The following is a 15,592-nucleotide window of genomic DNA, read 5'->3' on the forward strand; positions in this document are numbered from 1 at the left end:
CAACTGAGGTCCGTTCGTGCGAGCAGACCCCAGCTGCAGGGGGCGGGCCGGCACTCAGGAGGGGAGGGAGGGATTTCTCTCCCTCTCTCCTGCGTAGTCAGCTATAGCCATTCTCGCACTGCACTAGCAGTACTGCGAGTGCAGTGCGATTTTTCTCTCGCCCCATTCACTTGAATGGGTGCGAGAGAAAGAGTCTCGGATTACAATCGCAGCATGCTGCGATTGTTTTCTCAGTCCGATTAGGGCTGAGAAAATAATCGCTCATGTGTGCTGACACACAGGCTAGAATTGGTCCGAGTGGAATGCGATGTTTTATCGCACTCCACTCGCACCGATTTTCTCGCCGTGTGGCTTAGCCCTAAGGCTGGGGCCACACGGGGACTACTGCGATCCACTTGCATGAGACTCGGCTCGTGCTGGCAGTACAGCAGAGCCGAGTCTCATGCTTGTGTCCTTGCAACTGAGGTCCGTTCGTGCGAGCAGACCTCAGCTGCGGGGGGCGGGCCGGCACTCAGGAGGGGAGGGAGGGATTTCTCTCCCTCTCGCCTGTGTAGCCGGCTATAGACATTCTCGCTCTGCACGCACGGTACACCGATGTACCGCGAGTGCAGTGCGATTTTTCTCTCGCCCCATTCACTTGAATGGGTGCGAGAGAAAGAGTCTCGGATTACAATCGCAGCATGCTGCGATTGTTTTCTCGGTCCGATTAGGGCTGAGAAAATAATCGCTCATGTGTGCTGTCACACAGGCTAGAATTGGTCCGAGTGGAATGCGATGTTTTATCGCACTCCACTCGCACCGATTTTCTCGCCGTGTGGCTTAGGCCTAACAAGCAGACTAGCAGAGATTAACACTTACTAGCCTGACTATGACTGAGTACACAGTAGGTCGGCGCCCGAGTCTACCTTTGTTGATCAGAGACACCAGAGAAACCAATGGGTGGAGTGTCAGAATCTGCAATGTGAACATAGCCATGACGGTCGTCGAAGTTCGTGCAAAACGCCTTGTGACAGGATCGGTGCACGCAGGAGAAATTGGGAAAAAAATTGGGAAGTCCATTTTTTCCTGTTACCTCTGTGAAAATGAAAAATTTGGAGCTAAAGCAGCAATATTTTAGTGCAAACCCCCAATTTTTCATTATTTTCCTTCAATTTGCTATTAAGTCTGTGAAGCACTTGAAGGGTTAGCTAACTTACTGAATGCAGTTTTGAATACAGTGAGTTGTGCTGTTTTTACAATGCGGTCTTGTTTGAAGGTTTTCTCACAAAATATACCCTGAAAGTCATTTCAAAAGTTAGGTGGGCCCTGTAAAACTTTCAACCCTTCTAATTTTCAATTTCCTAACAAAAAATATGTTTCAAAATGATGTTGACATTAAGTAGGCATGTAGTAAATGGCATTTTTAATATATTTGTTGAGGTATGACTATTTGTTTTGAGGGCATAAAAATGAAAAGTTCAAAAATTGCAAATTTTTAAAGATTTGTAAAATTTGAGATATTTTCATAAATGAATACAAATTATATCGACCTAAATTTATTACTATCATGAAGTATAATGTATAATGTTCAGTAAAAGATAAGATAGTTTTATGATAGTGAAAGTGAAACGTGAAACTGCAGTTTCGGAAAGAATCACAATGAAACTCTATTATTAGTATATTGTCATTTTATGGCGTGGAAAGGAATTTTTACGTGAAATTCCTGTAATGCCACTCCTAAAAATGTAAGTGTTACTGTATAAGGATTACTTATCTCATTAGGATGTTATAACAATAAAACAGCTGCAATTAAATATTACGACTTTCCCAACAAATCGTCATCCAGCCATGTAAGCTTACAGAAGGTGATGGCCATTATTAGTAATTCATCTTATTTGGAAAGCCACGTGAATTATTTACCAATGTGTCTGAATGTGCCACAGCTGGAGAACGCTGGATTATCAACAGCTTAAAAAGAAGGACCATAGGGAACTGCGGAAGAAATAAGACATAAGAAGGGCTTAACAAATTCACTCTTTATTCATAGCCATTGTAGGACTCATTGTAACAAGATGCAGGCTAAATAAGCATTAGACTCTTTGTCAATACAAACTGTGTTTTTGCAAGATTATCGCGTTCCTTGTAGAGAAGCAGGGGAGCCCAATCAGATAGGTAAGGTCGTCAAATGTTTGTAAATACCAGGATAGTCTGCAATGGGGGATTTGCCTCTGACATCTAATAAAAAATTAGATATATTTTGATTTTTTTTGAAGTTGTGTCTTTGTCATCAAAATTATCATAATATTCCATTTTCACAGTTACTGCTACCAATGTCATGGTCAGAAATGCTATCTATTTGCAGATTTAGATCATGTTTATGTCATGTTCATCTGTTTTTTTTTTGAGAAGCAGCTATAGGGAGAAAATGAATTTAAATTCTCCTTGCAGCTGTCAATGCAGTGCAGAGAACTGTTAGTTACTGCTCACTGTACAGAGAGTGCATAGTAATCACTCCCCAGCACTATGATTGACAGCCTGCTTTGTAGCATGTGTGTGCAACTTGTGTGTCCAGAGCAGGCTGTCATGTAAAAGGAAAAAAAAAAATAAAAGTACCAGGGAGTGATTACAGTATAACAGCTCAATTCACTGCTACAGACCCGCAACACACATCCGTTTAATTTGTACGTGTGCGGTACGTATTTGCACGTACCGGAGACACGTACACACGGAGACCCATGTTGTTCTATGGTAGATGGCACACACACGTAAAATCGCACGGAACGTGTGTCCGTGTGGTAAGTACGTGTGTGCGCTTTTCTACACGAACAACATGTCCGTTTTTGGCCGGCAGCACGCAGGCACGGACCCGCTTTAGTCTATGGGTCCGTGCCTGCACGTACCGCACACGGAGTATGTCCGTGTTCAGCACGTTTCGTGCGTGTGCGTTTTTACACTAGCGATCTTATTTTTTTTTTTTTAATTAAATTCAGTATACTTACCTTTTTTTCTGCTGTTCTCAGTCATACTTACATTGGCACTCGTCGCTCGTCACTCGTCACAGCGAGATCAGCTGAGCTGTCACTGAGGTTACTCGCGGCCAACGCTGAATACAGCTGATCGCGCTATTGCCTTCATTAGCTGCGTGGAGGTGACAGGAGCGGCGGTGTCTTCTGCAGCTTCGGTCACCTCCATGCAGCAGAGCTGGATGCGACGCTGGAGCATCCTGGATTACGCCGGACATGGAGGGCTTTTTCAGGCTTATTAAACCAGGGTATATGTTTGTGTTTTTTATTTCTAATAAAGGATTTTTTCGGGTGTGTGTGTTTATTTACTGTCACTTACAGATTAATCATGGAAGATATCTCGGGGAGACGCCTGACATGATTAATCTTGGACTTATTGGCAGCTATGGGCTGCCAAAAACTCCTTATTACCCCGATTTGCCAACGCACCAGGGCAAATCGGGAAGAGCTGGGTACAGTCCCAGAACTGTCGCATATAATGTATGCGGCAATTCTGGGCGGCTGCTGACTGATATTGTTAGGCTGGGGGGCTCCCCATAACGTTGGGCTCCCCATCCTGAGAATACCAGCCTTCAGCCCTATGGCTTTATCTGGCTGGTATTAAAATGGGGGGCGACCGCACGCCGTTTTTTTTAATTATTTATTTATTTATTTTACTGCACAGTATAGACACGCCCACCGGTTGCTGTGATTGGGTGCAGTGAGACAGCTGTCACTCAGCGTGGGGGGGGTGTCTGACTGCAACCAATCACAGGCGTCTGTGGGTGGGGAAAGCAGGGAATACGAGATTGATTAATGAGCGGCCCGCAAATTCAAAGTAATTGTTGCCGCGCATTCTCTGCACAGCTGTTCCTCGCCGCGCTGGTGATCGGGGAGCGGTAAGTATGAAAGAGGGCTGCTAACTTCAGTCACTCGGGGGATTAGCGGTCACTGGTGAATCCTTCACAGGTGACCGCTAATCAGTACGCGGCACACAGACAGAGTCGCGGCATGACAATGAAGTCGGGTGAAGTTCACCCGAGTTCATTCTCATCGCGCAACTCTGTCTGCTGTCAGCCGACATGTATCAACGACATTGTGCAACACACAAACGGACATTCCACACGGACATTCCACGTACACATACACGGGCATTTTACACGTACACACGGCTCGCATACGCCATCACACGGATGCCATACGTATCGGAGAAACGCCCTAAAAAAACGGAACACGGACCTGAAAAACGAACCGTGTCACGCGCACGTTTTTTTGCGGAAGTGTGTTTTAGGCCACAATGACTGCAAGTGAGCTGTTGCAGGGAGGATATAACTTAATTTCCTCCCTTTAGCTGCTGCTCCAGTAAGGCTGCAAGGCATGATTTAAGCGCTATTTACCTACAGATTACCAATGTATAAGCAGGTAACAAACATTTCTAAACATGACAGGTTCCTTTTTACATAAGGACAGGAAAGGTCTGGACTGTGGTGAGACAAGCTCTGTTAGAGCCAAAGTTCAACATGATAGCTTTTGATTGGACATGAATTATTTTGCTTGCCCCTTGATGCATTTAGGGAAATCATACTCATCCTCACATTCTCCTGCTCCGCTCCCCCAGCAAGGACGTCGGTTACCTCACCTGTCCAGGCGTCCTGTGGCGGTGGTCCCATGCTGCAGCCTCATGGAGCATCTGTACACCTGACAGACTCCAGGAATCTGCCCTTAGGGCACGCCCATGGCCACGCCCTTTTTCTTAAAGGGCCAGCATCCTCCTAACCAGGAAGTGCCTGTCAGGTCAACTGGGAGGCTGCAGGTATTTAAGACACCTCTGCTCTTTGAGAGTTGCGTGGGCAATGAGTTTGTCTAACACTCATTGCTGTAGTCAGGTTCCTAACACTGTGCTGATATTTTATCATGCAAGTTCTGTCGCTTAAACCTGTTAGTATTACAGAGAGCTGCTACCGATACCTACAGTCATGGCCAAAAGTTTTGAGAATGACACCATAATTATTTTTTCACATGATCTGTTGCCCTCTGGTTTTTAATTGTGTTTGTCTGATGTTTACATCACATACAGAAATATAATTGCAATCATATTATGAGTACCAAAATGTTATATTGACAGATAGAAGGAGTTAATGCAGCAAGTCAATATTTGCAGTGTTGACCCTTCTTCTTCAGGACCTCTGCAATTCTCCCTGGCATGCTCTCAATCAACTTCTGGACCAAATCCTGACTGATAGCTGTCCATTCTTGCATAAGCAATGCTTGCATTTTGCCAGAATTTGTTGGTTTTTGTTTGTCCACCCGTCTCTTGATGATTGCCCACAAGTTCTCAATGGGATTAAGATATGGGGAGTTTCCAGGCCATGGACCCAAAATCTCTGTTTTGTCCCATGAGCCATTTAGTGATCACCTTTGCTTTATGGCAAGGTGCCCCATCATGCTGGAAAAGGCATTGTTGGGCGCCAAACTGCTCTTGGACAGTTGGGAGAAGTTGCTCTTGGAGGACATTCTGGTACCATTCTTTATTCATGGCTGTGTTTTTAGGCAAGACTGTGAGTGAGCCGATTCCCTTGGCTGAGAAGCAACCCCACACATGAATCGTTTCAGGATGCTTAACAGTTGGCATGAGACAAGACTGGTGGTAGCGCTCACCTCTTCTTCTCCTAATAAGCTGTTTTCCAGATGTCCCAAACAATCGAAAAGGGGATTCATCTGAGAAAATGACTTTACCCCAGTCCTCAGCAGTCCACTCCCTGTACCTTTTGCAGAATATCAGTCGGTCCCTGATGTTTTTTCTGGAGAGAAGTGGCTTCTTTGCTGCCCTCCTTGAAACCAGGCCTTGCTCAAAGAGTCTCCGCCTCACAGTGCATGAAGAAGCACTCACACCAGCCTGCTGCCATTGCTGAGCTAGCTCGGCACTGCTGGTAGTCCGATCCCGCAGCTGAAACAGTTTTAAGATATGGTCCTGGCGTTTGCTGGTCCTTCTTGGGCGCCCTGGAGCCTTTTTGGCAACAATGGAAGCTCTCTCCTTGAAGTTCTTGATGATGCGATAGATTGTTGACTGAGGTGCAATCTTTGTAGCTGCGATACTCTTCCCTGTTAGGCCATTTTTGTGCAGAGCAATGATGGCTGCACGTGTTTCTTTAGAGATTACCATGGTTAACTGAAGAGAAACAATGATACCAAGCACCAGCCTCCTTTAAAAATGTCCAGTGGTGTCATTCTTACTTAATCATGACTGATTGATCGCCAGCCCTGTCCTCATCAACACCCACACCTGTGTTAATGGAACAATCACTAAAACAATGTTAGCTGCTCCTTTTAAGGCAGGAATGCAATGCTGTTGAAATGTCTTTTGGGGGTTAAAGTTCATTTTCTTAGCCAATATTGACTTTGCAAGTAATTGCTGTTAAGCTGATCACTCTTTATGACATTCTGGAGTATATGCAAATTGCCATTAGAAAAACTTAAGCAGTAGACTTTGTAAAAATTAATATTTGTAGCATTCTCAAAACTTTTGGCCATGACTGTATACCTGTTGCTGCTGCTGCGAGTCGTTACTCCGGCCACCTTCTACGATACCTGCTGTCTCAAAGTATCGTTACTGCCGTCCATCCATCTATCTGTTCAGCCATGCATTCCGGATGGAGTCTGTCACCAGCTGCTGCCACAACCTATACCAGAGACTGTCACCAACTGCTGCCGCAATCTATACCAGAGACTGTCACCGGTTGCTGCTGCAACATTATACCAGTGACTGTTGCTTCCGTACCTCTGGGGCCAGCCGACACAACACTAGACTTCCCAAGTGGCACCCGGATCAATATCTGTAGTGTAACACCTCCACCTTCAGAACTCTGGAGAAGACCAGGCTCAGGTCCATAGTCAGGCCTTTTCTGTGTGTAGTGGCCTAGTTGGTTTACTAACATTTCTGCTCACCCAGTGATCATAGCAGGGAACACCAATTTATAAAAAAAAATGTATGGGCAAAACAAAATGGCAGAGATTTATGTATTTTGGAAATGAAAGGAATTTGACTAAATATGAGAGACTGAACACCAAAAATATTGGCAAAATACATTTGGGTCGATCCATCAAGAATGGGGTGTTGCACACTCATGCTACGCCAGTATTGCTGTAGAAGAAAGTGTCGTGGGCGGAGGGGACGCGCTCGCCACGCTCGGGTCCGGGGCTTCTGCTGCTGCTGCTCGATGGCTCGAGCGGTGGACCGGACCCGGGGACTCGAGCAGCGCTCTTGTTTAGGGAGATTGTTCGTGACGCCACCCACGGGACGTGGTGATGATGGCACCACCGCTGCTGGTAACGGGGATCCCGGGAGAGATGGTAGGGTGCAGCTGAGATGTTGTCTCCTCCGTGGGTAGGGGGGTTGGTGACCCCGGGGCCCTGTGGTGTAATGGGGAGGCCGGATGGCTGGGGTGCAGGGTGCAGGGGCAGCGCGGTTCCGGTTGGCTCTGGTGTACTCACTCAGATAGACAATGACAGAGTTTCTGGTAAACCAAATGGCTGGATGGATGGGTCCTGCGGCCGGCTGCAGTGTTGTTGTTGTGCTCTCTCCGGACGGCTGATGGTGGCTGTCTTTCCCTGCACCTTTTAGAAAGTTCTTGACTCCTGTGGTTGCCCACCGGTAGTCCGCTCCCCGGCGTATAGGTGCCGTAGGAGCCCGTGTTGCCCACAGGCGCTGGCCCTTGGATCTCTAGCTTGTGGCGGTGGCTGTATATCCTCTCTGGGTGGCCGGTTGCCTTCAATCAGGACTTGGTTGTTAGGGAACCCCGGGGGTTCCTGTCACATTCGGATTTGACTATTGACGGCGGCTCCAAGCCTGGTCGGGGTCCGATGGCCCTGCCTGTGTGCTTAGCTTCACTCCGTTCCCTGGTCCAGTACCGGCGGGCCGTCGCCCGACCCCGGTCCTTACGGCTCTGCGGAGTTCCACTAACTCCTGCAGACGGCCACTACCGTCTGCCAACCTTGCTGTCAGTGTCTGGGCTCCAACCCAGACACCCCAAGTGTTCACTCCTCTCACTTTCACCTCCAAGACTGAGCTCCTCACTCCTCCACTCCTAAACTGAACTTACACTTTTCCCACCTCCAGGCCTGTGAACTCCTCGGTGGGTGGGGCCAACCGCCTGGCTCCTCCCCACCTGGTGTGGACATCAGACTCTGGAGGGAGGCAGCAAGGGTTTTTGGTTTGGCTGGTGTATCTGCTTAGGGTGGGGGTGTGTGTGTTGTTACCTGTGATCCCTGGCTAGTCCAGGGCATCACAAAAGCACCAAATTAATTAAGAGGTACACCTTACTTAATAAACTTGACACCTGTTTTCTTCCATGCATTGGACATATCTGCCATAAAAAATGCTCTCTTTTGATGAATTTGACAGGTGGCTGTTGCAACACCCTGTCCCCCATTGCCTCCTCCCAAGCTCACCCATTTTGGCTATGCTAATTCAAACTGGTAGGAAAATACAATAAGTATCAAAAATGTGCACGTTTTCAAAGCTTCTATACGACTGTTCTTGCATAAATGCTATCTTGAATCGTCCCCACAGTTTAATATCTAAATTAATATCTGTCACATATCAGTATTTTCTTTCTATATCATAAATTGTTTCTCTTAGAGGATCATAGTAGACAATTGCTTTTTTTGGCTAGCTTAATGTGAGGCTGAGATTTATTCTAACTTCACTGACTGTCATGGCAGCATCAGCTCCTGTTCAGATTGAAGATTCTGACACTCCTTCTGAGAGATTTCCTGGTGTCTGGGAGCAAGTCAGGCAGACTTGGGTGTCAACCAACTGTATGCTGATTCATAGGCAGGGTAGCAAGAGTTAATCTCTGCTAATCTGTTTGTTTGCTCTTTTTGATCACCTGTTCTGAGATAGCCTACCACATCTACCCCCGCATATACAGTATATACTGGCTATGCCCTTCCTCCTATGCCAGCTATAGTTTAACTGAGTTGGTCTAATGTGGTCTGGTGTCCCAGATTATCTGGTGCTAGTAGTTCTTGTTGCTTTGTGTGGTTGTGGAGTTAATCCCAGTTGTCTTTTGTAGTTTCCCACCTGGTCTCATTTTCCTCCTTAATCTCTTACTGTCCTATTCTGTGTGTGTGTGTGCAGTGTGTCAGAGTTTTGGTTTTCCCTTGTCTGTCTTCATCTGTGTTTCACTCCTGCCCTGTCCTTCTCTGGTGGGAGGGGGAGGGGACAATCAGATTAGGTTTGATCAGGAGCAGGGCCAGGAAGGGGACTCAGGCATCTCCACCATCAGGAGTATCCCTGAGGTTTGGGATAGCACAGGGCCCCGTACAGTGAAGGACAGCATAAAGCCTCCTATCCCTCATTTTCCAACAACTCATCATCATGACACTTAAATTAAATTTTAACAAAAAAAAATGTATCCACCTTTGGCTGTGAAACAACTCCATATCATCTGGCTTTCACCACCGAACTTGGCAGTAACTTCAATTTCTCGATCCGTTAGGTCCATTTCCCCTTGTTTCTTCCAGATCCATTTGCACCCATCAGAGTCTATTATATTGATTTTTGTCTCATCACTCCAAATCACCAGTTTCCAATCTTCCACTGTTCACTTTCTAACCTTTTTGAAAACTCAAGCTGACACGTCTTATTATGATATTGAAGTCGAGGCTTTTTCACCATTTTTTTTGGCTACCATTCCAGACTTGTGTAGCGTGCGTCGCAGGCTGGTTGTATGGACGTCTCTGATCTCACTATTACGAACCACCTCCACTGTCATGTTTGTCATGCCAGAACTGATAGATCAATGATGAGCCATTTTGTTGACTGTGATTTTTTGCCTGAATAGCCACCTTTTGGCTTTTGAGTAGAGGAATGGACTTAATTTCAGATTCTTCCATCTGTCATGGCACTCACATGATGCAGTTTGGCAATTTTCTTGGTCAAGAGACCGCTATCGATGAGCTGAATGATGTAGTTTCTCTTTTGTAGGGAACTCTTCTTCATGACTGCTGCTTGATTTGAACCAGTGACCTTTTGCTTGAGAATCAACCGAATGACACACTGAACTATTAAGGAATGTGTAATTTGTAGTACACAGGAAGGAAAAGATTTTGCAAACATCAGGAGCAAAACAGTAAGAATGCAGCAACATAAGAATCTGCATAACAAATAATATTCTAAATAGCTGCAAGTGAAATTTATGAATAATATAGACAAGTGCATTGTCTATAATATTAAGGCAGTCTCACATTCAAAGATGTAGTGAATGGTGAGATATGGAGCCTGAAATGAAAAGTTCCAAATATTGTTTCCCTTTTTCTCTTCACTGTATACCCCTGTTCAAACAGCTGTCTTTCAATCTTTGTGTTGTCTATATGTGCAAGAGACATCACAATGACCCTGTAATAAACTATGTCATATAACAAGTATAATTCTGGCACACCTAGAGAACTGCATCGAACTTGGAGAATTGCTTTGACCTGAGGGATAATGGTGGTGCACGCTAATGGAGTGTAACTGAGTCCAGCATGCAAGCAGAAAAAAATATAGCGGCACTCACCATCCCTTTGGAAATTTTATTGTGGCATTAAATTCAATGTGGGAGAGAAGCAGGGAACAATCAGGACGACGGCCGTTTCACTGTACGCGGGCTTCGGGGAGGATGATGGAGGTTGTGGTAATGGCGGGCGCCGAAGCGCGGGGCGACGGCATCGGCAAGTACAGGTGGACACAGTCTCTGCGGGTTCAAGGTTGTCTTTACTCACAGTCCTGGCTTTACCTGGAAGATGCCAGTCACTGCTGTGATGGGTCCTAACCGATCCTGAGCAATTTGAGTGTTCCCACTGTGAATCCTTTCTGGTCGAGGTCCCTCCAATCCCGGTGTAAGTGGAATGTGGAACAGGCTGCGGGTGTTTCCTGCAGTCTCCACAGACCCTGGAGTCCCGTGTAGCTGTGGGGAACCCAGGCTGAGCTGTCTGCTCCAAGCCACGGGTCCTAAGGAGCTCCCAGAAGTGTGAGGTAAAAGATTGGACCGAGGTCCCAGCGTGTGTCTCACCCCAATCTGTGCCCGGGGCTAACTGACTATGTGTAGAGATGGTCCTTCCCTTTTCCTCAAGTGGTGCCCACCCCCCAGGTGGTTGTCCAAGTGACCGGGAAAGTCCCATGCTTCATGATGGCTGACCCCCTGCCTACCCTAGGCCATCCACCCAGTGAGAAGGCACCTAACTTTATGGTTTGTGTGATTGTGAGAAACACCAGAGATTAATCTCTCCTTACCCGGGATGAGTATGACATTTTAAAGGAGATGCAGTACCCTGTGGTGACTGAAGCCTCAGGGGCGCCACACCTAACTCCACACTGTCCCCCTTCATGTTATCTCATCTACATTTGAGCCTCATATTCCCACTGTACCCTCCATTTTGTGCCCTCTCTGTATTGTGTGCTCAAACTATCCTCTCTTCATATTGTACACCTTGCTCACACTGTCCTCTCTTCATACTGTACAGAACACCCTGCTCACACTGTCCCCACCATGCTGACCCCACTTCACACTATACCCCTTTTCATACTGTGCCTCACGTTCACAATGTCATCACACCGTAAATCCTTTCTATTCTTCACACTGTGCCCCCACACACTACCCCCTCTCCATACTGTGTCTTCTATTCGTACTGTGGGGCCCCGAGGTTCGGTGTCGGTGCAGCGGTGCATTACCTTCAGGGCCTCCACGCGGCTGGATCTTGTCACAGGTAGGAAATCCTCTATTTTGATTGTCGTGACGCCACTCTCAGAATTGCGGTCAGTGGAGACCGCCACTGCAGGTTAGGGGTGCCTGGGGCTGATAGTAGGTGCAGTCAGTTGTAATAGCCTCCTGAGAGTGAGGCATGCCCCAGGGTCCCGTGTAGGTGTGTGGAACTACAAGTCGCAGAATGACTCACACGCACAAGCAGGATGTCTTTCAGGGGTTTTACTCACTGATCGTGGCAGGGTGAGTAACCCGGGCGTAGCTGGGATAAACCAGGCTGGAACCAGGTGTCCTTCAGGCTGACTGATGAGGGTGGCTACCAACTCGCCTTCCTTAGCCCGTTGTGTTTTGGGGTAACCCCTGCTTGAAGCCCTGCTGGGGTCGCCCAGGGAAGTTGCTGGTGCCTCTCTCCCCTTCTTTTTGGCCCGTTTGCTTGTAGCCTGGACCAGGTCACTCCGGCTGCTTGCCTCCTGTGAGCTATGGGCCCTCACTTTGGCTACGTGGCTGCGGACTCTGTGGTGTTGTCTTGGGGGTGTAAAGTGCCCCCTCATGCAGGTTTGGCAAAGGACAGGTGGATCTATCCCTGCACTGGGACCTGTTACCCGGTTGGGCCTGGTATCTCCCTGACAGTCTCCTTACTTTCCACTCCGTTGCTCTCTCTTTAGCCGTGTGTGGATTTCGGGCAGCACTACCAGGTGACCGTTCTCCCCCGTCGGTAGTCACTGCGCGTACGTTGTCAGAATTGTGTAGAGCTACAGGGTCTGCTTCTGCCCTCCCTGAACTTCACCACTCAACTGTCTTCGGCTCACTCTTCCCTCCTCTCCTGTTCTTGCCTACGTCACCTAGCAACCAGGCTCTCTACCACACCCCTCGAGTGGAGATGGAGGCTTCGCCCCCTCCTGGGATCCCCAGGGGTCCTCTCAAAGGTAAATGTGTGAGACCTGATCACTATGCGCCTGTGTAGTCACACACCTCGGTCAGCCTTCTGGATTACCTGTTTTGTACTGTCCCCAGCATGGGTGCAGTACTCAGTGGTGCCTGACCAGGTCAGGGGCGCCACATTCCCCCTTAGTTATCACCAGCACGTCCTCGGGCTGCAAGACAACATTTTGAAATGCGTAAAACAGTAAAACAGGTAAAACATTTTAAAACCATCAGGTACCATACATCACCACCCTCCACCCACAAGTCCGTTAACCCACCCTAAACCCTCTCAGGCGGCAGGTCACCGGTTTCTTTTGGTAACCAGGTCTGGGCCATCAGCTTCCCCAGACCTTTCTTCCCATCTGCCTCTCCTGTTGGCCGCGCCTTCAGCCACTTCTGGCAGGATGTAGAGGCGGCTTTCATGGTCTGGTGGTTTCAGGGTATACCTGGCCTGGTGGAGCCGCGCCTTCAGCCTCTTCTGGCAGGATGTAGAGGCGGCCTCCACAGTTGGTGCTGACCAGGTACCCTCTTTGTGGTGGAGAGCCAGGCCCCATAAACAGGCGTGCTCCCTGGTAGTGGTGGTACCACTGGGGTAACTATAAACACTGCGAGAGTTTGTGGCTATAGCCAGTTCATAGCCTTAAGGTTCATTTTTCAAAGTGCAAAAAGAGGTTTCTCACATAAGTTCATGTGGGCACATGCTTGAACTTGTAAACGTTGCAAAACTGTACTTTAACTTGCTGTACTTCTTACTTTACTTTACATGGACTTTGCTCCTTCTTCCTCCTTACCAGGGCTTGGGCCTGTAGGGCTGCGGCACCTGTTGCTTTCTCCATCTCTGTCATCATCTGTAGTGGTCTCATCAATGGGTTCTTTGTCTTTTCTTTCCTCTTCTTCTGTGTCTGTTTCTTTTTCTCTTTCTTTATCTTGTAGTGTTGAGACAGCAGGTTTACTGTAGGGATTTCTGGGGCAGGGTGTGACATCTAGTGCATACCATCCGCGTTCTCCTTGGTGCTTTGTGAATTCTACGGAGTCTCCTATCTGTAGGTTTCTTCCTGGATGTCCTCTAGGTAAATGTGCTCTCACATCCCTTCTGTTCACAAAGATGCCCTCTTTTACACCAGGTGCTACTATAAAGCCATATCCAGACCTTAGACTGAAGTCTTCTACAACTCCTCGACAAAGTGGGCCTCTGACCTGTGATTTGGCTCTTCTCAAGGACCGCTTTTCCTCTAAGTCTCTGGCTGTGACCTCGTCCTTCTCCTCGGGAGACTGCTGTGCAGGTGGATCCCTTGTCCTGCTGCGGCGCCGTGTCCTGCGGGCTGGGTCCTGCCTGGCTGCTATCTCACCGCTTGCAGGCTCCCAGGTGAGGTATCTGGACAAATCTTCCTCAGCGGAGGATGTCGGGCTCTCTTCATCCCAGCGGGAGTACGGCAGCATCTCTGGCTCTTGGACCGGTGCTGCATCCACTGCTGATGGCTCTGGGGTCAGCTTCTCAGCTTCCTGGCCTCCCCTCCCCCTTAGTTCTTCTGGGCACTCCTCTTGTGGCAGCGCTAGGGATGGATTTTCATCAGCAGGCCAGGGCGGGGGACCCTTTGGCATGAATGTTGCAGGAGTCTTCCTGTGAGTATGCGGAGGGAGCAGATACCGGTCCACCATCTCCTTTGGGAAGTGGGCCTCTAGATCAGCCTTCAGCTTCCAGTATTCGGGGTCCTCCCCAGCAGGGACTTCCTAGCAGGGACTTCCTTGGGCTGGGGAGCCGTGTCTGCTCTGACCTGGCAGGCCGGGGTAAATAATTGTACAGTCTTGTCTTGGCGGGCCGAGCCTGGCGTGGCAGCGGCCTGGTCTTGGCGGGTCGAGCAGGGCATCGCTGCGGCGGCCTGGATTGGCGTCGCAGCTGCGATGGGATCTGTGCGGGCCGGGCTGGGCATCGTTGCGGCGGCCTGGATTGGCGTCGCAGCTGCGATGGGATCTGTGCGGGCCGGGCTGGGCATCGTTGCGGCGGCCTGGGCTCGGCGGGCCGCGCCTGGCGTGGCGGCGGCCTGGGTTGGAGTCGCTGCAGGGACCGGATCTTGGCGGGCCGGGCAGGGCATCGCTGCGGCGGCCTGAATTGGTGTCGCAGCTGCGATGGGATCGGTGCAGGCCGGGCTGGGCATCGCCCCTGCGGCCTGGATTGGCGTCGCAGCTGCAGCCGGTCCTTGGCGGGCCGCACCTGCGGCGTGGAGGAGGGTCGCGGTGGCAGCCGGATCTTTGCGGGCCGGGTTGGGCATCGTTGCGGCGGCCTGGGCTCGGCGGGCCGCACCTGGCGTGGCTGCGGCCTGATTCAGCGTCGCCGCGCCGGGCATCTCCCCAGGGACCGCGGGCATGGCAGCAGGGGTCGGGGCACTCGCGCTGACAGGGGCAACACAGGACTCACCCATCGGTAACATCATCGGGGTCTGAGTCGTCGCCGCTCGGTCTGGCACTCGTCGTGCGGTTCCCCTCTCATAGGCCTGAACCGCTGCAGCCATCTCCTGCAGCTCCGCACGTCCCTCTCGGATCTGCTGCACGATCCTCGCTTCCAGTCGGTTACTGAACTGGGCAAGCTCCCAGGACCACCAGGCAGCGGAACCCGGCTCTGGGCTCCTATCTTCAGACGCCATCTTCACCACGTCGTCGCCGCTCTGCAGATCTTTTCTCAGCAGCAGACCTCCGACTCTTCCTTGCAGTCTCAGTGCCAGTTCCTTCACTGCCTTGAACTCTTCTCCCAACAGCAGGCTTATCAGTTTCTGCTCTGCCTTTTCCAGCAGCAGGCTTCTGGCTCCCTTTCTGTCCCGACGTCTCTGAACGCCTCCGCTCTCATCACTTGCGAGGCCAGGACTCTCCAGGGGATCTCTGGGTAGCCACACCTCTTCGTGGGCGGTAACTTCTCCCAGCGCGGGCTGCTGTTGTTTTTCAGCGCGC

This window comes from Anomaloglossus baeobatrachus, chromosome 4, assembly GCF_048569485.1.
Source record: "Anomaloglossus baeobatrachus isolate aAnoBae1 chromosome 4, aAnoBae1.hap1, whole genome shotgun sequence".
In the NCBI taxonomy this organism is placed as follows: domain Eukaryota; kingdom Metazoa; phylum Chordata; class Amphibia; order Anura; family Aromobatidae; genus Anomaloglossus; species Anomaloglossus baeobatrachus.